This window comes from Notamacropus eugenii, chromosome 4, assembly GCF_028372415.1.
Source record: "Notamacropus eugenii isolate mMacEug1 chromosome 4, mMacEug1.pri_v2, whole genome shotgun sequence".
In the NCBI taxonomy this organism is placed as follows: Eukaryota; Metazoa; Chordata; class Mammalia; order Diprotodontia; family Macropodidae; genus Notamacropus; species Notamacropus eugenii.
The window spans coordinates 114295114-114317872 of record NC_092875.1 but is presented as its reverse complement, the minus strand read 5'-3'; the positions used below and the strand labels follow the sequence as shown (position 1 = coordinate 114317872).

General features: G+C 37.6%; 1 long non-coding RNA gene across 1 annotated transcript; it reads right to left on the bottom strand.

The window, feature by feature from the left end:
- Positions 1-2211: 2211 nt before the first annotated feature.
- Positions 2212-3851, bottom strand: LOC140498228 (uncharacterized). Its single transcript, XR_011965028.1, has 2 exons — positions 3525-3851; positions 2212-2391 (listed from the first exon to the last, which is right to left on the bottom strand). It is a non-coding gene; the product is annotated as an uncharacterized lncRNA (long non-coding RNA).
- Between the last annotated feature and the right edge of the window lie 18908 nt (positions 3852-22759).

Here is a 22759-nt window from a genome sequence, read left to right as displayed (position 1 = left end):
AGGGTATGCACAGTTTTATGGCCCTTTGGGTATGGTTCCAAATTGCTCTCCAGAATGATTGAATCAGTTCACAACTCCACCGTGAAAGCACTGGTGTCCCAATTTTCCCACATCCACTCCAACATTTGCCATTTCCTTTTCTGCCGTATTAGCCAATCTGATAGGTGTGAGATGGTACCTCAGAGTGGTTTTAGTTTGTATTTCTCTAATCAATAGTGATTTAGAGCACTTTTTAAAGATAACCATAGATAGCTTTTATTGCTTTGTCTGAAAACTGCCTGTTCATATCCTTTAACCATTTATCAAATGGAGAATGACTTGTATTCTTATAAATTTGACTCCATTCTCTATGTAATTGACAAATGAGACTTTTGCCAGAATCACTTTCTATAAAAATTGTTCTCCAGCTTTCCTTCTAATCTTGGTTACATTGGTCTTATTTGAGCAAAACCATTTAAATTTAATATCATCAAAATTATTCATTTTACATCTCATAATCCTCTCTATTTTTTGTTTGGTCATAAATTCTTCCCTTCTCCATAGATCCAACAGGGAAACTATTCCTTGCTCTCCTAATTTGTTTATGGTATCACCCTTTATGTCTAAATCATGTACCCATTTTGGCCTTATCTTGGTATACAATGTAATAAATATGCATTTCTGGAGATTAAATATATATATATATTATCTTGTTTGTTAATGTAAATGTGCTCTCCTCTTGGGTGTCCATATGAATTGAGGGAAACAGTAGTCTATGTAAGTCCCAATAGTTTACTCTTAATAACATTTTATGAATTACAGAGCACTTACTCAAAAAAAAATCCTGTAAGAAGTGGCTTGGGGGTATCATGATTTCTACTGCAAGTAATTTGTAACTGGAGGTTAGGTCAGTTGGCTTTGGTCTCACGTTCTTTCTACTATATCAAGTGCTGTCTCTCATAAATAGTCATAATTCAGAAATCATCTATATTTAATTGCGGACTAAATGATATGATGCTCCCCAGAACTATTTTTCTTATTGACAAGGTTTCTGAACCCTTTCCTGGAGGACAGGGAATGATCTCAGAAGGCCCAATCATGCAGACAGGCAGACAGCAATGGTTGTGATTCAGGTCCACTTTGTCATCAAGCCTTTCACATGAGTATCTCATTGTCACATTAGATCCTCATAAAAAGTCTGTGGAACAGGTATGGAGGATCTTCTTATCCTGATTTTTAGATGAGGCAGCTGGGGAAATATCCTTTCTATTGTTGACATAAACATACAAGATGTACCCCGGGAAAAACACATAGGATATACCTTCCTAATTCCTTTTCCTTGGTTGGAGACAATTTAGGAAAACAAAAAAGACACATATAAAAGGGAAACTACATTTAGATATCAGGCTGTGATATCTTGCTGTTAAGAAGGCTTCTCAGATTCTCTTCTATTCAGTTACTCAGCAGAGGCAGAATTATGGGGCTAGTTTAAAGGAAATACATTTTTGGGGGCACATTATCTTCTATACTGTTAAATTAGGGAGTAGGACTTGAGGGCCTCTAGTGTGGAGCTAGAGTTCTGCATCTATGAAGTTATGCCTGATTCCACATCCTTGAGGCAGACCATGGCATGATGGGAAGAACACTTGATCTGGTGATAAAGGACTTGAATCCAAGTCCTAGCTCTGTTCTATATGGCCTATATAATCTAGGCCTAAGGTTCCTCGTTTACAACTTAAGGAAGGTGGGCTAGATTATCTCTAAGGTTTCTTTGAGTTCCCAGACCTATAAGGATAGCCTGTCCAATCCTATTCTCCTTCACTTCTATGCTCTGTTTCACCAAAGAATCTGGGAAGGAAATAGGACATAATGTTCTAGGCCTGCAGTGCACTGAGTTGAACAGGAACATTTTATTTGGCCAAGGGGTTCCTGTTGATGAAATCTATTTTGCAATATCATTTTCTGATTTTGGGTAGGACACAGCTTGTCCTGGAAAGGATAGTGCATGTGGAGGGGGAAGGGCCCAACACATGTGGTAATTTTACATCCTAAGCCTATTTGCTCTGTGAGAAGAAAAAACTCTCTCTCAAATTTTTAATAGTTGACTATTTAATAGTGAACACCAATATGGCAGCATATGATTAGAACTTGTTTTTTAACCATACTTTAGTCCCTGGATGATTGTGGTTGCATATTGGTCACACCCCCGTGTTCAGACTAAAAAAAATGATCATTCAGTGAACAAAGTTTATTAAAATTTATTTTCCAGCTTTCTTGTCCCTTGCCTCCCACCAATTTCTCTGCCTCTTCTGATGCTTGACTTCTTTATCGCTGTCTCAGGTTTTTCTTTTCCTTCTCTTCCTCCGTCTCTTTCTTCTCTTCCTTTCTCAATCAGAAGACTTGGCAGAACTTCTAGCAAAGGAGAGTCAAAGACACCCAGTCTTAAAAAAAAAGATATTAGCAATACTTACATGAATTCATAGTGATCTGTGACTTCCTCAGTGTCAAGAACTTTCTCCATCGACACAGATTGTAGCTTGTCTTTGACCAGATAGATAAATTCTAGGTTATTTGCCTTAAGTAACCAGCAGTTACAAGAATTGTCTAGGATTGCACAGCTGGTGTCAGAAATAGAATCTGAATCAAGATTTCCCTGTCATAGAGGAAAACAATCTGATCAAATTGCTAAGTTTTCCTTTTACTGAGAATGAATCTGCCTTCCTCCAACATCCTCCCATTGTTCCTAATTCTTCCCTCTTTAGCAAGGCAGTCTGAGACATCTTTTCAAACGTGAATTTAACAGAAGTTTGTTTCATGAAATCACAGTAATAGAAGCTAGAAGGGACCACTGAGATCCTTTCCTACTACCCTCTCATTTTCCTCATGAGAAAAAAGGAAGAACAAGTGATGCCAAATGATTCACTTGCCCAAGGTTGTATAGGCAGAAATTAATAGAATTTGAGATTTGAACTCAGGTCTGATCTCAATTATAGGGCTAAAAGAAACCTTTGGGGTTGACCAGTCAATAGGCACTGTGTATATTCTGCCTTCTAGGAGCTTGCTTTAGGAGTAAACATATACACACATATGTATATCTATATATGCACATACACATATATACATACACACACAGACACACAAGAAACACTCAGATTCAATGGAATACAAATTCAGAGAGGAAGGAACTAGAATATGAAGGGACTGGGATAGTGTAACACCAATGGGGGCAGCGCACCTAAGGACCGCTGCTGTGAATGATTTCAAGTATAATGAACTCTCTATTAATTCAGTAACAAAATAAGCATTTTCAGTAAAGTAAAGTATGACATTTTGCAACATCCTTAAGTAAAACACATCATTCAATTGGTATACATCTCATCATTCAAGCAATATCAAGTATCCAAGCAAAGTAGCAACGTCCTTCAGTAAAACATATAATATCCAAGTGAAGTTCTTTTTCAAAGTACCACACCATCCCGGGTCCCTGTAAAAACAATCTTCTTTATCAATATCAAGTGTCCATGTAAAGTCCTCTTTCATCTTACCTTTTGCTGCTCCATGTCTCAGCTCATGGGGCTACTTCACTCTGCAGCTTCTGTCTCTGGGGAAACAAAGCTCAGCAGGGCAGCAATACTAATACGCATCACCAGCACCATTATCTCAATTCACTCATAGAGACCAACAGACAGGACTTGTGTCTGAGAAAGCAACACAGATCAACAGGCAGGGCTTCCTCCTGGCTACCAGAGATCTTCCTCTTTGCTATCAGAGGTCGGCTCTCAGTTTTCTTCTTCTCAGAGATGGCTCACCCCTTCAATGCTGGCCCTCTTCAAGTCTGCTTCTCTGAGCTCTGGCTTTCTCTATATACAGTTCTAGTCATTGGCTAGATTGGCTAGAGCCCATATATATCTGATTGGTTAGAGCCCACTTGCACATGACTAATTGGTTAAAACTTTCTCTACAATACACACACACACACACACACACACACACACACACACACACATACTGTTTCTAGTTAAAGATTCTCAGTTAATCAAAGACAAAATTCAATCAGAGGTACTCGATTGTCTAAAACTAAAACAACAAACAATGCTACTTGGCTTGCCATTACAGATAGGCCTCCTGCTGATGGTGGCATTTTTTGTTGAATCTTGGAGGAAGTCAGAGGGATTCTATTAGGTGGATGAAGTATGGTATTTCAGATGTAGGAGACTTGCAGTACCAGCATGGATACAGGAGATGAATTATCATGTGTAAGGAAGAGGAAAGCAGGTCTGTATAGTTGGACCCTAGAGACCATGAAGAGGAATAATGTGTTAAAGGATTGGAAAGACAAGGAAGGGTCCAGGTAGTAAAGCATTTTAAACTCCAGAGTAGCTTATATTTTATATCATAAGTAACACAAAGTTCCTGGAATTTATTGAATAGGATATGATGACATTTTTGTTGTTTAGTCATTTCAATTATGTCCAACCCTTCTTACCTCATTTGGGGTTTTCTTGGCAAAGATACTGGAGTGTTTTGCCATTTCTGGTGATATAGGAACATATATTTAGAGATACAAGGGACTTTAAAAGCCATCTAATCCAACGTGGCTAAAACTATGCTTCAGGAAAAAAATACTCTGGAAATTCTGGAGGACAGATTGGAACGGGGAGAGATTTGAGGAAGGGAGAGAAATTAGAAGACTATTGTGTAGCCCAGGCAAGAAGCAATGAAGGCCTGAAGTAGGGTGATAGTAAGATATTTAGAGAAAAGGAGCCTTATTTGAGAGATATTATGGAGAAAGAAAAGGTAAGTTTTAGGACTTGATTAAACATAGGAAGTGAGTGAGAGTAAGGAATTGAGGATGATACCAAAGTGGCAAGTCCCGGTGACTAGAAGGACGCTAGTGCCTGAAAGACTGATAGGGAAATTGAGAAGGATGAGTTTTAGGATAAAAAGTAATGAGTCTTGTTTTGGACATAATTGAATTTCAAATGTCTACTAGTCAGTGTTTGATGCAGGACTGGAACTCAGTAGACAAAAATTTTGTTCATAATGTCTTTCCTGGTCCTCTTACTTGGAAGGGATTCATTCCCCTCCTAAATTTTCTAACAGAGAAAGTAGACCAAGAAAATTCTCTCAGCAGCAGCTGAGAGAAGGGGGGAGAGAGGGGGAAGGACAGAGCTGAAGGGAAAGTAGGGAGAGGATGTGAATGACCTTCCTCTGATGGTTAAAATGCAATTCAAAGCATTTGATCAGATGGTTATGACTCACGTTGGAATTACATATTTATGAATAAGAAAACAAAATCTGGTGAGACACTTAGTGGTTTACTCATTCACCTAGCATATATCCAATGAGGGCCTACCATAGGTGTGTAAGAACTAGTCCTGGGTATGGTAGAGGATATAATCAGGAACAATACATAACTCCTGCCCTCAAAGAGCTTATGCTCTGGTAGGTAGTTGGTAAGGATAATTTCTGGGTCACTTTAGTAGGCTAGATCCTGAATAAATGTTTTGATAATTAGACAGATTCATAACTGCACTGAGTCATTTGACAAGAGCTGAAAAAGAGCCCAAATGACCAGATGAGGTTGTGTGCTATATAGTTTTTATTTTTGGTTTTAATAAGCATTGAGGAGCAATTGTAGGAGTCACTGGGAGGGTTGCGTGTGAGCTATTTTTAATGGGAAGCCTAGCTCTAATTTATTATAAACAGTATAAAGAGGATGGGTGATGTCATGGCAAAGCAATGAATGAATGTTAGGATGATTTTTAAGTTGGAGGTTTGGATGGAGAAGTTTCCAGTATATATGCAAGCTAGTTTTACATGCAAAAGGGCCATACATAGAAAGAAAAGGGGAAGAAGAGGAGGAGAAGGAAGATGATTTGTACCATTATTTGATGAATTTTAGAAATGAAAACACTAAAACCAGATCATGTCACTGGAAACCAATAGCCCTTGGGTACTGAATCTTTTCTCAAATGTATTTGTTAACTCTCCCCACTTTATGCAATCAGTCAATTTAGTAAGGGATAATAAAAGTCACAAGATAACAGGATCTTTTTGAGATCATCTAGTCCAAGCCTCCCCCTCCTTTATTTTAACAATGAAAAAACTGAGACTCAGTGGGGCTAATTGACTTTGCTGAGTTTCTACAGCTAGACAGTGGCAGAGTTAGGATTAGAACCCTGTTCATATGATTTTTTAGAGTTCTTTGCACTAAATTACATCTACCTTTTTTATATCATGAATGTTCACTGGAGAATATCCAGAACACTTCAGTGTGACTGAGGTCATCAGTTGCTTTCTCTTATGACAGTGAGATACAGCAATATGAGAGGTGTGGGTGATTGTGAGAAATGAATAGGGAGTGGGGGAGTAAAGGTAAAAGTACATCTAAAGAGAGGGAAATGTCACAAGGAAGAAAAGAGAACAAATGGTGCACTTTGTCAATATCCCATTCTTCCCAGAGTGCCTTCTGTCAGCCTAGCTTCCTATAGGCTATTTCTGTGGTCTAATCTCTAGTTCTGGATTTGTGCCTTAGAACATGATTGCTGCCTTAGGGTGCCTTAGGGCTTAACATCAGCAGCAGATGATGGAATGATATGAATGTCCCATCTCCTAACACTATAGGAAGTTGTCTACATAAATGACTTTGTATTTCTGGAACTCAGTTTCAACATCTGTAAAATGGAAGGGGTTAGGTCAAATGATTTTCTACTTTAAATCCTATGACTCTGATGCTGAAATTCTACTATTAGAGCTTCAGTCCTTTTGACTTAATGAAGAACAGGTTTCATGGGAAAGAGAAACACTTTTAGCTATGTGTTATCAATATCTTAGTATGAGGGAGAAATATGAGAGCAAGTTTTGATAAAGGAATAAACATTTATTAAGTGCCTACTATGTGTCAGGCACTATGCACTTTACAAGTATCACCTCATTTGATCCTCACACCAACCCTGTGAGGTAGGTGTAATTATTATCCCTGATTTTGCAGTTTAGGAAACTGAGGCAGATAGAGATTAAGTAACTTGCCCAGGACCACATAGCTAGGTGGCATCTGATGCTGAATTTGAACTCTTCACTAATTTATAACTTCAGGGCTATTGGTCTATCCTCTGTACTACCTACCTGGAAGGGTAACAAGAATATAAGATGATTTCTTTAGGATGAGGACTATTTCATTTATGTCTTTGTATCTCTAGCACCAGGTAGCACAGTGCCCAGCACATACTCAGCATTTAATACATGCTGATCACTTAATTAAAATAATAATATTTTATAGCAATTTAAAAAACCCTTTCACATGCAATATCTTGTCTCATTTGATTTAAACAATAGCCTGGTTTTATAGATGAGAAAACTGGATTGCTTAACTTCCAGTGATTGACTTGCCCAAGGTCAAAGATATAATAAGTGACAGAGCTGGCATTGGGACCTACGTCTTTTGACTCTGAGTTCAGGTCGTTTTGTATTACACCACAGTAAAAAACAAAGGAAAGTACTGGGGAATGAGGGAATTTGAGAATAAGGGGTCAACAAGGTTTGAAAAGGCGCAAAAGGGAAGGCTGGCACTGGAAACAAACCTGGTCAATCTCACCATTTCACCTAGGGTCAGCTTTGATGTTGAACCATGTTTTACTGTAATTGTTGTCTCAGACTGAAGGGAGATAACAAATCTCTAGAAGTGTGATTGATAATGTTTGAATGGTTTAAGGTTCAAGAAATTGAAATGGCTCTCAGAGGACCATAAAAGTTATCAATTTTTTTGCCTTTTCTGATTCAGATTCTTCTTACTCAGCACTTTGTACAGAATGGGAGGTGTGATATTTAAGTTCCTGTTAATCCCATGTTGTCAAAAGTGAGGCTCCTAGCAGCAGCTTTATCATTCTGCAATATAAATTCAGGTTATTGCTGGTTATCAACTTGACTACAAGAGCTCAAAGCCAAGTACTATTGATCCAAGTGCAAGAGATAAGCCAGAAGGACTTAGTGGTTATATTATTAACCAACAAGAGGCTCCTTGGAGCTCAAGGTTCCTTTCCACAATAGTAGTGTTAGCCCTTGTGAGCACCTTTGTCATTGATCTCATCCATAAAAGCAAACTAGATAATTGTGAGGGCAAAAACGGGTCATTGCTAAAGAGTCAAATATTCATTTGATTGTGATTATTGAACTGAAAAGGAGATGGCTATTGTTGGTTTACTCTTTGGAAAAGGAGGGAGTGGAGGAGGGTGAGGAGGGAAAGGAAGTAGAAAAGGAGGGAGAAAGGAGACAGAGGACGAGAAAGAGAACATAGGGGAAAAGGAAAATAGGAGAAAGAGAAGGAGTAGTAGTAATAGTAACTAGAAGAAGGCAAAGAAGAAGAAGAATGAGAAGGAGGATGAACAGAAGGAGGAGGAGGAGAAGAAATAGAAGGAGAAGAAGAAAGAAAGGAAGAGGAGCAGGAGGAGGAGCAGGAGGAGGAACAAGAGGAGCAGGAGGAGAAAGAGGAGGAAGAGACAAGATGATGTAAGGGAAAGAAAGATGAGGAGGAAGAGAAAGAGTAGAAAAAGAAGAAAATGGTAATGGGTAGGGAGGGAGAGAGAAAAGGGAAGATGAGGAGGAGGAAAAGAAGAAGGAGGGAGTCACCTTGATGATCCCTCTACTGAAGGCAAAAGGTTTGAAAATCTCGATAAGTTTTATCAATGTGTTTAACAAGACTCATTGTTTGCTTCTGTTAAATTGTCATGACATAACTAAAGAACTGAGAGGGAAGTAACTGCGTTGTGCCATAGTGCTTTCACAACTGACACTAATTTTCCCCTTTTGATTATGTCTTCATAGCAAACTGAGGAGGAGAACTGGCAATCTGTTAGATTAATAGAGACAGCCAATCAGAGTATTAAGGACACTAAGATCATTTAGTCTTCAGAGGAAATGATTCATTTGTTGTGTGGTGGGTAGGTTGGGGGAAGTATTTAATTACTTGGTTGTAGCCAATGTCCATAACCTGAAACATAGTGTATGTTGTGAGTTCCTCTCTTCCCTTACTGTTAATTCGTATCTAGAATTAGCATCTGATGAAGAGGACAGTTGTCAAAAGTATTCTTGTCCAACTTGAGACTAGTGGCATGGGAACATTCTGTGGACAACTTTTTAATTGGAAAACTTTGACTTATTCTTCACTAAGACTAGCCCTTCTACACATATATTTGATTCTGTCCCTTTTCATTCATCTCCACTATCTTTCTAATATTCTCTCTGTCCAAATCTCCTTTCTCCTTCCTTGCTCCCTACAAAAACATTCATATCCTTCCCATCCTTTAAAAATAAGTATAAACTTGACATCATCTGATGATCTTTACTGGCTATTGTTCTCCTCCTTTTCTTAGCCAAATTTGGAAAAAGTCATATACACTAAGCGCCTACACTTTCTGTCCTCTATTATAAGACTTCTGAAATCTGGTTTCAAATGTAATAATTCATCTGAAACTGTTATCTCCAAAGTTACTGAAGGTTCCTTAATTGCCAAATCTAATTACCTTTTCATTTTTTTCTGTCTAGTTCTACTTGATGCTAGGTTTCTTTGGAAAAATCTTTTTGTCTCTACCTTCATACCATTTTTTTGTGTAGTACTTCTCTAATTCAGGTCCTTATCTGCTTTTCTGGAACTATTGCAATAGACTTTGCATCGGTCGCCTTGTCTCCTTTCTCTCTTTAACCCATCTTTCACATAGCTTCCAAAGTCATTTCCTAAAGAAGTTTACACGTCATTCCCCTCTTCAGTAAACCAGATTGGCCCCCTATTATAATACATCAGTATCAATCATTAATTTCAGTGACATTTTAAAATTTTCATGACCTGGATTCTTTTTCACTTTCTAGGCTTACATTTCCTTCCACACACTCCATGATCCAGCTATATTGGCTTACTTGCTGTTTCTCTCAGAGAATATACCATCACCAGTCTCTGTGCTTTTGTATAGGCTGTTTTCTATGTCTGGAATCCTGTCTTTCATTACCTTCAAGGTTCAGCTCAAATCCCACCTTCTGCCGGAGACCTTTCTCAGCCTCTCAGTGTCAAGTGCCTTCATCTTTCAGGTTATCTTCTAGAATCTGCTCCATGTATATCTTATATCTTATGTATTCCCAGTTATCATGAAGACAAATTCCACCACTTCACAACTTTGCTGTCTCTAAGTGATTCCCTGACAAACCTCATATACCAAAATAAGGAATATTCATTACCTGTAATTCCCCATTGCTGGAATCAAAAGAAGAAATGCAGATTTTCTCACCTTTTTGAGGGGTCCAAATGTATTAATTATGGCTTGGTTCGGCGGTACAGTGGAGAGAATGCCTGGAGTCAGGAAAACTCATTTTCCTGGGTTCACATCTAGCCTCAGACACTTCCTAGCTGTGTGACTATGGAAAAGTCTAAACTTAACCCTGTTTGCTTAAAAATGAACTAGGGAAGAAAATGGCCAACCGCTCCAGCATTTTTGCCAAGAAAACTCCAAATGAGATCATGAAGAGTCAGACACAATTGAAAGACTGAATAACAACAATTCGGTATTATAATTATATAGTGTTTAATTTTGTTTTTTGTTGTTCTGCTTTAAATTTCCTCATTAATTCTATAGTTACATTGTTTTCCTGATTCTGTCTATTTCACTCTGATTTATCAGATCATATGTCTTTCGGTTTTTCTCTGAATTCCTTCAATTTTATTTTATTCTTCTCATTTACACTATCGTAGTCATTGTGTATATGGTTTCTCTAGTTCTGATTAATTCAATCTGTTTCAATTCATGTTTTCTCATGTCTTATGAATTCTTGTATTGGTCATTCCTTGAAACTTAGAAATATTCCATTATACTCCTGTACCACAATTTATTTAGATATTTAAAAAATCTTATTGAGAAAGCAATTGTTTTCTAATTTATAAATGAAAAAGTTAGAGTAAGTGACATCCAAAGGTCCTTCTTCCTATACACACCCACCCACCTACATATATACATACATACATACACACACACATATATACACACAAACACACATACGTTGTTATTGTTTAGTTGTCTTTCAATTGTGTCTGATTCTTTGTGACCCCTTTGGGATTATCTTGGCAAAGATACTGAAGTGGTTTGCCATTTCCTTCTTCAGCTCATTTCATAGATGAGGAAACTGAGGCAAATAAGGTTAAATGACTTACCCAGGGTCACACAGTGAGTAATGTCTGAGTCTAGATTTGAACTCGGGGAAATGAGTCTCCTTTACTCCAGGCTTGGTATTCTATTCACTAAGCCACCTATCTGATATATATGTATACACAAATAATAACGCACCTCTCCCCCCATACACTCATACATACATGTATCAGTCACATTCATTTTAGGGATTAAATTGGAGGGGTTAAACCCACAATGTCTTCTAGGATATATTTCAAAATATATTCATTCATTTCATTCAATACACATTTATTAAGTACCTACTATGTGCCACCAATCTCCCTAGGGCTTTACACCTTCTGAAATGATGCCTTGAAAAAGACTGGGGCTGAGCAAGAGGCTTAATTTTTTCCCCGACATTTTAAAAATATTTTATTTTTCCTCAATTACATGTAAAAACAATTTTTAACATTTTTTTAAAGTTTTAAGTTCCAAATTCTATCCTTTCCTCCATTCCCTATCCCCTCCCTGAGATGCTAAGCAATTTGATAGAGGTTATACATGTGCAACCATATAAAATATTTCCATATTAGTCATTTCGCAAAAACAAACTTTAACAAAAAAAGTGAAAAATAGTATGCTTCAGTCTGTATTCAGATGCCATCAGTTCTTTTTCTGGAAGCAGATATAATTTTTCTTCATGAGGCCTTTGGGATTGTATTGGATCATTGCGTTATTGAGAACAGCTAAGTCATTCACAGTGTTCATCATACAATACTGCAGTTACTATGTTCAGTGTTCTCCTGGTTCTGTATCAATTCATGTAAGTCTTTCTTGGTTTTTGTGAAATAATCCTCCTCTTCATTTCTTATAACACAATAATATTGTATTACAATCATAAACCACAACTTGTTCAGTCATTCTCCAATTGATGGACATCTCAATTTCCAATTCTTAGCCAACCACAAAAGGAGCTTCTATAAATATTATTGTACAAATACGTTCCTCCCCCAGTTTTTCTAATCTTTTTGGGATACAGATGTAGAAATTATATTGCTGAATCAAAAAGCATTCCTGGTTTTATAGCCCTTTGGCATAATTCTAAATTGCTCTCCAGAATGGTTGTGTCAGTTTACAACTCCACCAACAGTGCATTAGTGCCTCAGTTTTCCCACATCCACTTCAACATTATCATTTTCCTTTTCTGTCACATTAGCAAATATTATGGATGTAAAGAAAGTGCCTTAATTTTTAATGAAAGATGAACTTATATTCACTTTTTTCTACTTCCTAAGGCAGGAAAATCTAACAGTACATATATATATTATTTTCAACAATAAAGGTTCAATGGAAAATAAAAGTTTGAGGATAAGCATCAGTTAAACATAAAACTGCTCTTCAAGAGATACACATTATCTTGGCCTTTATTTATTTGGATGTTTGGCTGCTTTATGCTATGTATGTAGGAGGGACAATATTTCTTTCAAGTCCCTAAATGTCCTATTTTTTTGTGAAATAGATATTTTCTCATTTCAAATGGTCAAAATAATTTCCCTTTCGTATAAATGAGTTGAGTGCTAACTTTGCTAGTGGAGAGAGGGCCAGTCTTGCAGTCAAGAAGATCTGGGTTCAAGCCCTAACCTTGAAACCTCCTAACATTTTGACTATGGATAAGTTACTTCATCTCCCAACCAGCTCTAAAATTGTAAGATATAGTGGATGAACTGCTTATCTAGAGTGTTAGAGGGATTTTCTATGCCAGGAAACCTCATTGCAGAGATAACAAGTCTAGCTTCTCCTACCCTACTCTTACCAAAAAGAAAAACAGATGAATTAGGTGTCATTCTATTTTGCTGATATCACAACCCCTCTAACCTCTAGTCTAAGAGGATTTGGAGCTAGAAAAATCCTTAGAAATCATCCTGCTTAAAGCCTTTATTTTATAGATTCAAATCTTGCATCTGATGTTTGCTATGTAAGTACAAGTAAGGCAGTTAAATGCTCTGATCCTCAGTTCCCTCATCTGTAAAACCAGAACAATGACATCTGTAATACCTACCTCAGTAGGTTGTTGAAAGGCTTAAAAGAAATACGATATGTGAAGTGCTTTATAAACTTTTAAGCACTTTGTAGTTCTTATCTACTATTATACAACAAAGTGTAGCATGGTGGTTGGGGGTTAGTGATGAAGTTAGGAAGGTCCGGGTTCAAGTCCCACTTATGATGAGTCCTGGTATTATGACCCCAAACAAATTACTTAGCCTCTCAAAGCCCCTTGGGAGCCCTGGAAATCCATAAGTTGCAAAGAAGTTGTGTATGTTCATGGGTAGAGAGTTTCATTATCAAGAGTTTCCATGCAGATCAAATCACAGACCTAGGCCCAAATCTCTATTGCTATAACAGGTGAGAAAACAGACTCAGAGTGTTAATGGACCACACAAGTAGTAGGTACTTCAGCCAGGATTCCAACCTAGAACTTTAGAATCTAAATACCATATACTTCTCAACACACCATGAAATGGGGGTAGTGGTGGTGCTGGCAAATCTCAAGCTAAGTATAGTCATATTTCTAATTATGTATTTTGTGATATACCCTGTGTTAGAGATGGCAGAATCCTAGGCACTCAGAAATTCAATGATTTTCCCAGGGTCAAACTGTAAGTTAGTGGCAGGACCTAGAACAGAACTTATTTCCATGAGCATCTAGTCTGTTGTCTTTTCCAGTTGACTGTGGGCTTTTTTTCCATTCCACAGGCACCTCCTGGACTGAGTGAAGTGGAGAGGGGGGCCAAAGAAGGGACACAATTAATCTCCCTTTTACTAGCTGCCATGTCTTTTTTGAAATTTAAGACAAATTTTCCCCAACCCTCATTGGCTCATGAGGAGAAATTATGTCCCTTTCCTGACTCTGGGCCATGAGAAAACTGGTCATGGGGCTCTGTGGCTAGAGACAACCAATAAAAGATTCCAAGCTTAGCGTCTACTTATTATTGCTGGGGCAAGGCAAAGCACAGAAGATATTTTGTCTGCCTTGCCCTCCATCTCAATAGCTCTCTCTTTCTCTGTTGCTCACACAGACTGGTGACCTCGCTCTCACATACTTTGTGGTTTTCTCCTGTGAAAAGGTAGTATTAAGCCTCCAGCCATGGTCATAAAGTTGGGCTTCATCAAGGAAGAGGTAGGTTGAATACTTCTTTCAAAGAAAGTTGGAATAGTAGCACTTACTATTCTCTTATCTTGACTAGTAGGTTGTTCTGGAAGGGATATAAGATTGCAAATTATTCCATGGTGTAGACCTCCCACGATGGGGTGGTTATAGTTTGTAGCCTCATAGAATGTTGAGGGGGTGGCAGGATAGTTGAGTTCATCAAGGCCAACCTCCTAATTTTGCAGATGGAGAAACTGAGGGCCAGAGAAGTGGAAGTGAATTGTCCACAGCCATACAATAAAAAAGAGACAGAGTAGGGGCTAGACGTCAGCCTTTCTAATTCTCAATCCAGTACTTATCCCACTACGCTACTACGTCTTCCAGTTCTATTATTACTGAGTATCTAACTTATCAGAGTGTAAAGACGTTCTACTAAGAACTGACTAATAATTCAAATATAAGCAGAAACTTTCTTCCAAAACACACTAGAAAACCAGAGAGGTTATATCACTGGTTTAAAATACATAGTATGTGTAAATCTATGTACATACATGCATTTATACATAATATACACATGCATACATATATACACACACTATATATAATGTTTTGTTTGTACCTTGTATATATGTATCTTGTTTACATATATAAATACGTATAGAAATATATGTATACATCACAGACATGTATATCTATATGTCTATGTCTATAGATAGATGTGTATATATAAATATATATACACACGTACATGCATACTCACACATATGTATATACATGACATCTTGAAAAGAAAGATGATTCATGGTTCAGCAGTACTTGGGTTTAAGAAATATGACATACATTGGCTGGGTGACCAGAGGAAGTCACTTAATTGCCTAGTTCCCTAGGCAATTCCCTACTATTATAAATTAGAAATCAGTTACTAGTACATTCTAGAACATAGTAGTTTTCTCAATAGGCACTTCACAACCTGATACAATCTTTGGTATGAATCAATGTGCATGTGTTTGTGTTTGTGTGTGTGTGTGTATGTATGTGTGTATAATGTGTGTAATGTACACACAGCTATCCGTCTGAAATCAGTTTTATTTTGGTGATGCATTTAGATCATAAAGCTTATAGCATAAAAAGTTACCAAAGACTTATGATCAGGTAAATGTAAGGAGAGTAAGAGATGCCTTTTGGACAATGCATGTGTTCTGCTGGCAATGTAAAGAAGTCTGGTGGAAGACCTCTCCATATGCCAGGTGAACCCTCTTGGGAGATACAGGGAGCACTTAGGCTAGATCAGTGCAAGATAAGAAGTTATGAATGAGTTGAGATCTGCACCATTGAAAGGAGTACTACCCAGATGAGACAACAGATGCTTCAAAGTCTGAACTGTATTTAGCCCAATGTCACCATTAATCTGAAATCCAGAAGGAACCTCAAGAGATCACTTGTCCAATACCCAGTTTTCAGTATTAATATATCACTTTTCATTATGAAGCAACAGAGTCCCTGAAAGCTTAATGATCAGGACTTAAATTTACTGTCACATAAATGGTAAGTGGTGGAAGAGGGTAGAATAAAAATGGTAACTTACTATATGTTGTCATAGAGCTTTTTCTTCTCCCTTATGCTACTCTCTTTTGTGAACAACTGAAATCAATAATCATTTGTTAAGTACCAACTACATATTAAACCCTGAGCTACATTATATATATACATATATATGTATGTACGTATGTATGTATGTAAAACCCTGAGGACACAAAAAAGGTCAAAACAGCCCCTGCCTTCAAAGAACTTGGGCTGGTGATCTGCACAGCTCTCGCTCCCTCAAAATAAAGTCAAGTGCAAGCCATGTCATCATCTCTCTGATGGCAAGGCCTTCTTCGGCAACAAAGGACAAACACAAACAAAAACAAAATCTAGCAAGAAAGATGAGCAAAAAAAATGTACCAACAAGATACATACAGAATAAATGGGTGATAATCTTAGAGGGATTACTGACACATTGTTGCTGTGATGAGTGGTCTTCAGGGAACTAGTTTATATTTTTAGCAATGAGTTAGATAAAGGTATTGATGGCATGGTTATCAAATTTGCAGAGTGCATAAAGTTTGGAAGGATAGCTAACACACTGGATGACCAAGTCATTATCAAAAAGGATACCAACAGGTTAGAATTTTGGGTTAAATCAAATGAGATGAAGTTCACTAGAGATACCAAGCCTTAGCATTTGGGTACAAAATTCTGTCATCTAATGATATTCCACTTATTTATCTGTTTATATGTTATAACTGTCCAGTAAAATGTAAAGTGTTCAAGGTCAGGGTCTATCTAATTCCTGATATTTCACAAAGTGCCTAGCACATACTAGCTGCTTAATAAAAGACTGTTGAATTAAACTAAATCATTGTTGCTATGATTCTTTTACCAACATCTTCCTTTAATACCTCATTGAAGTGTAGAGGTGACCTTCAACTCTTAGTCTATGCCAGTTGAATGAAAGCTTTGGCAGGTCCTCCGAATTGGAAAGCCTTTAACTAGAGCCTGGCAACAGACCATATGTCAGTCATCTGTGAACAAGCCTAGCTAAATTTGGGCCATCTCATCACCAGGAGCTTGTTCAAAGGGTGATGCATGTTTCCTGCCACAGAATCTCACCACATAATTTCTTGGAGTATAGAGAAGTTTCAGCAAGGTTCCCTGTACCAACTAAATTTTGGGTCCAGTCCCAATCTAGAGGGTCAGGCATATGGTAGGTGATTAATAAATGCTTGTTGAATTGAATAAAATGTGAAAGGGAATGAGGGGGAAGAAAATAAACATATATGTACATAAACATATGCACACACATGTATATATGTGTATACATATGTGTACGCATGTGTATATACACAGACGTTGAATCATTTGATTCAAGCCCAACTCTTCATGATCCCATTTTGGATATTCTTGGCAAAGATACTGGAGTGGTTGGCCATTTCCTTCTCAAGCTTGTTTTACAGATGAAAATCTGAGACATATATTTAAGTGACTTGCCCAGGGCCACAGAGTAAGTGTCTTAGACCATATTTGAACTCGGATCCTCCCAACTCCAGGGCTGGAACTCAAACCACTGCACCACCTAGCTGCATGTTTTCAAACATACTTACACACGCACACACACACACACATACAAGTCACCTACTCTACTTCAAGTACTGTGCTAAACACTTCACAAATATTATGTCATTTGATCCTCAAAACAATCCTGAGAGGTAAGTGTTGTTATTATCCCCATTTTACACTTGAGGAAATCAAGGCAAACCAAAGTTAATGAGTTATCCAAGGTCAGACCCCTAGTAAGTATCTGAGTTTGGATTTGAACTCATGTCTTCCTGATTCTAGGTCTACTATTCTTTCCACAATATAGCTACCTCTCATTAATGACTATTGAATTTGAAGTATTTTTAATTAAAATTTTTAAGTTGCTGAACATATATTTTATCTTTTTCCCACCTCTTCCTTGTAGTTAATGATGATTATTTTAAGTGCCAGTAGGATGGAAAATACAGAGTCCATGCAAGCCAGCCATTAAAACAAATAAACAAAGAATTCCCTAAAGACAGTGCATTTCTGCAAATGATGACACTGTGGTAACAACAGGAAGCCAAGAAAAGGCCAAATTTTCCTCAGTGGAATCCATAACATTGGATAAGAGATACATCCAAGCACCTACAATGAGGTAAAAAAAATGTTTAAAATGCATGCAAGAGATTATAACATGTCATGCATTCCACTGAATTCATCTATCAGTGTCCATGTCTTGGATGCCCAACGAGCTAGGTAAAGAACTGGATAGAAGGATAAGAGGAAGTTGAACTCCCTTTGGGAAATGAAACTTTCCATGATTCTTAACTTCCCTCTGTCTCCAAAGCCCATCACATTAGTTTCAAACTTCCTCTACATAGTTGTGAATCAAAGAGTACCATGCTTTTGTAAGGTTCCAAATTAACAGTAAAAAGACAATGCACAGATGCATGACAGATGTAATTAGGCTTAAACATATTTCAAATCATGACTTGCATGACAGTTGGACTGTAAGAGACATATGCTCCCAGAAAAGGAGGTAATGAGAAGGGGAGACAATGAAAAGGAGCTTGGGAATAATAATAGTTGATGTTTACGTAGTGTCTACTAATATGTCAGGCACTGTGCTTGACAAACGCTATCTCATTTGATCCTCACGACAACCCCAGGAGGTAGATGCTATTATTATTTCCATTTACAGTTGGGAAAACTGAGGAATGCAGAGGTCAAGTGACTGGCCAAGAGGCGCACAACTGGTAAGTGTCTGAGGCTAATTTTGAATTCAGGTTTTCCTGATTCCAGATCCAACTCTCTATCTACTGTACCACCCGATACTTAAACAAGTTCATTGAGTAGATAGATCCTCCATAAAGTATTGATGAAAAGATATAAATAAGAATCACACAGGCTAAGAAAATGGGGAAGTGTTGTAATTGGTACCCACACTGATGAAATAAGAAATGGCGAAACTCTTGATTTGTGTTTGTGTCTAGACATGTGACTTTATTGATCGAAGTAAGTCTCAGTAAGGAACTTCCTTAACCAATGCCATTGTCGCTTGCTTTGCAACTTAAAGTCTTAGAGGGTTGACTGTGTACTGGGAGGTTCACTGAAGTGCTCAGGGGTACACAGCCAGTGTGTGTCAGAGGTGAGACTTTACACAGGTCTGACTGACTCCAAGTTAGCCCTCTAGCCCTATCAAACAGTAGTATTATTGCTTTCCTTTGGGAGAACTTTCATCAGTGTCACATAATCTCAATAGCGACCTCTGGCCATGAATTTAAAAGCATCTTTTTTCACTTACTGTCTGCCAAGCATCATGAAAAGAGCTAAAGATAGGAATAGAGAAGGAAAGAAACAAAAGAAGGGATGCTCTTCAGTAACTCACACTTTAATTAAGAGAGACAAACATAGAGGAAGGTACAGATTCAGGGCAGAAGAAAAGGGTACATCAGGTCCTCTTCTCCACAAGGTGGGTAGCCTAGAAGGGGACAAGCTCAATCTCATCAGTATTCCAGGTTTTTCTTGAATCTTTGGTTCACTCATGCCCTTTTGTATGAGATCTATTGGAAATGGTCTAAGGTCTAGTAAATAAAGTGACTCTGCAATTAATAATGCTTACATCAGTGGCCATCCCTGTGCTGTGACTCTGTGATATTTGTCATCTTTTAATTGTTCACACCTGTTGTTACTATTTGGATGGCCCTTACTTTGATGCTTCAAGGACAAAACAAGATTGGTTGCCGGGAGATGGAGCTGAGATGTGCCATTCACTGTTTCTTGTGTCAACAAGACAGAATGCTCTGCAGCACTTTAGCTTACGGAACCTACAGAGACCTTGAGGGATAGAACATGCTGGGTGGCATCTGCCCCACTCAAAGGAATAGCCCTCACTTAGCTGTGCAGTGGAAAGAGTACTGAATGTGGCCTTCTAGGACATGCATTCAAGTCCTGGATCTATTAGTGACTTTAACTTTGACTTTAGACGAGTCACTTCAAATCTGTGGGTTTCAATTTCCTTCTCTCATGCATAATATAGTAGAAAGAATAGTGGATTTCAAGTCAGAAGATCAGAGTGCAAATCCTATCTCTACCATATACTCTGAGTGTAACTTTGGGCATATTATTTAACTTTTATGGGTCTCATTTTACTCTTCTGTAAAACTAGAATAGTCACCTGGATGATCTCTAAGGTCCCTTCTAGCTATAGTCCTGTGATCCCATCGTAACCTTTCCTCTCAATTTTATTTTCCTGTAGTTTCTTTAATAGCTGAGGGATCTTATAATCCTGATACAGTGCAAAAGGCACTGGTCTAAGTCAGAAGACCTAGGTTCTAGTTTTGGCTTTTATACTAAGTTGTCGTATGACTTGTGACCTTTCTATAACTCAAAGTCCTTTGGAATATTGTGGTCTTGTGAAAAGAATATTCCATGTGTAGCCAAGAGCTGGGGTTCAGACTATGACTTACTATCTGTGTGGCTTTGAATAGGCTGCATACAATCTGTAGGTCAGACTTTCTTCATCTATGAAATCAGATGGGGAGAGGAGGTTAGTCAAAAATCTTACTACACTTTGAAAATCTCTTCTAGTTTCAATATTCTGAAAGACTATGATTCTACACCAAATATCTCTTTCTCCAGCTGCTAATTAACATGTAATATGTGTATATTGAGTTCATATTTTTTGTTTATGTTTATAGTGAGTGTTTATCCCCTGTATAACATTGCCACAAGAAGACATCTAATGCTTACATAGTTCACTTTGCCTTGATTTTAACGTGATGGAATAGAAAGAATGGTAGACTGGCAGTCAAGAGACTTGAGCTCTAATTCTTGCTTTTCTCTTACTAGTTAGATTACTTTAGGTCATAAGGTTCAGGTTTATATCTCTGCTTTTATTTCCATCTTTCTCTCTGCTTCTACTTGTCACCCTTTCTCTCTCTGACTTTGTGTCAGTTTCTGTCTCTGTATCTCTCCTGTCTTTGTTTATCTCCTCAAATTTCTCTTTTTCTATCCATTTGTTCTTTCACTGCCTCCTCTGCTTTTTCCTTCTCTATCTCTTCCTTTCTATACTTCCCTCACTCTTTCTCTGCCTCTTTCTCCATTTTATTTTATCTCTAACTCTTTATCCATTTTTCTTCCTTCTCTACCTCTACATTTTTCTTTTTCTTTAGTTCTTACTTTTATCAGTGTGAATCAAATTGACAATTTAGCTTAAGAAATGACCTCCAATGTTAAGCCTTACATGCCATATATCCTGGATGTGTGACCCTTGGCAAGTCATTTAACTCTCAGAGATTGAGGCAACTCCAAGAGCTGCAGAGCAGGTGTTGCTAGTTTCTTTCCCTAGAATTTTTTTCATTTCTAGTGCCTACCTATACTAACTATATATTACTTTCAATTTTACAAAGCATTTTAATCACAACCATCTTATGAAGTAATTTTATCCTTCTTTTGCAGATTGGAAAACTGAGGTTCTGAGAAATTAAGTAATTTGCTTATGATTATGCACCAGCAGAATACAGTCATGGTCCAAATGCAGGTGTCTTGGTTTCAAGTCCAGTGCTTTTTCTATGATATCATACTCACTTTCTCATTGTGGACTATGGTTTCTTCATCCATAAAAGTCAATTTTTTTACTAGATGGACTCTGATTTTCCTTACGTCTCTATCTCCTTAGTAGCAAAACACCATCACCAACAAAAATAATTCTCGTGTCTTTTCCTCATATGTTTGACAAGATAATATGATAAAGCTTGGGACACTAGTACAGTACTTGGTACATGGTAACACATTTTAGGTGCTTGAGTAGGTGACACGATGGAAAGAGCATTGGATTTGGAGTCAGGAAGACTTATCTTCCTGAATTCAAATCTGACCTCAGACACGTACTAGCTGTGTAACCCTGGGAAAGTTGCTTAACCTAGTTTGCCTCAGTTTCTTTATCTGTAAATTGAGATGGAGAAGGAAATGGCAAACCACTCTACTATCTTTGCCAAGAAAACCTTAAATAGGATCACAAAGAATTGGACACGACAGCATCAGTAAATACTAATTGACTGCCTGGTGAACTACTGCTGGACTTGTTTCAGGAGACTTGGGTTCAAGTTTTGACTCTTGACAATGGACAAAAATTACTTAGCCTCTTTGAGTCTCAGTTTCCCTACCTATAAAATGAAACTGATCAATTTTGTACTCCATACTTCATAGTGGTTGTGAGGAAAATCTACATAAAATTCAAAGCATGGACCAATAGACATAAGACATTGTCTTATCTCTCCCATTAACTTGGATATATTTTTAAAAGGTATTGTTGCTGATTTTTTTCTCTTTTACAATTTCCATGGTTCTCTAAACAACCCCTAATACTCAGTGGGTCTTTAGAAATGTTGCTGATGAAACAGTTTTTCATTTTAGCTTTAAACTAGGGAGAATAAAGGCACTGCCTTTGAAACCAAGTCCAAATGAGGCATCTGTTCACTGGAACTGCCAAATGGACATATTTTGCCCACAAGCTGAAGTATTAATGAGCAGTCTAGAATCAAGGCGGGGCAGAACTCCTTACTATATATGAGGCCAAACTGAGTAATGACTTCAGTCTAAATTCTTTCCATGAAACAACAGAGAGTGAAATACTTTGGAAGGTGGCTTAAGTAAATATATATACAAATGGTTCTCTATGTGTGTCTCTGTACATGTGTTAACACACACACACGCACACACAAAATACATATCATATTACAGGCAGAGATTCCCAAGTGATTTATTCCTTATATTTAAGAAATGTTGTTCTCTGAGTTGTGATTCAATCAGTCTTTGAAAATGTGAATATGTGAGATTCCTACCCATGGACAGTATCAAATTTTTCTCTGGACTATGATTAGAATTAATCTTATTTAATATATTATACTATTTAATGATA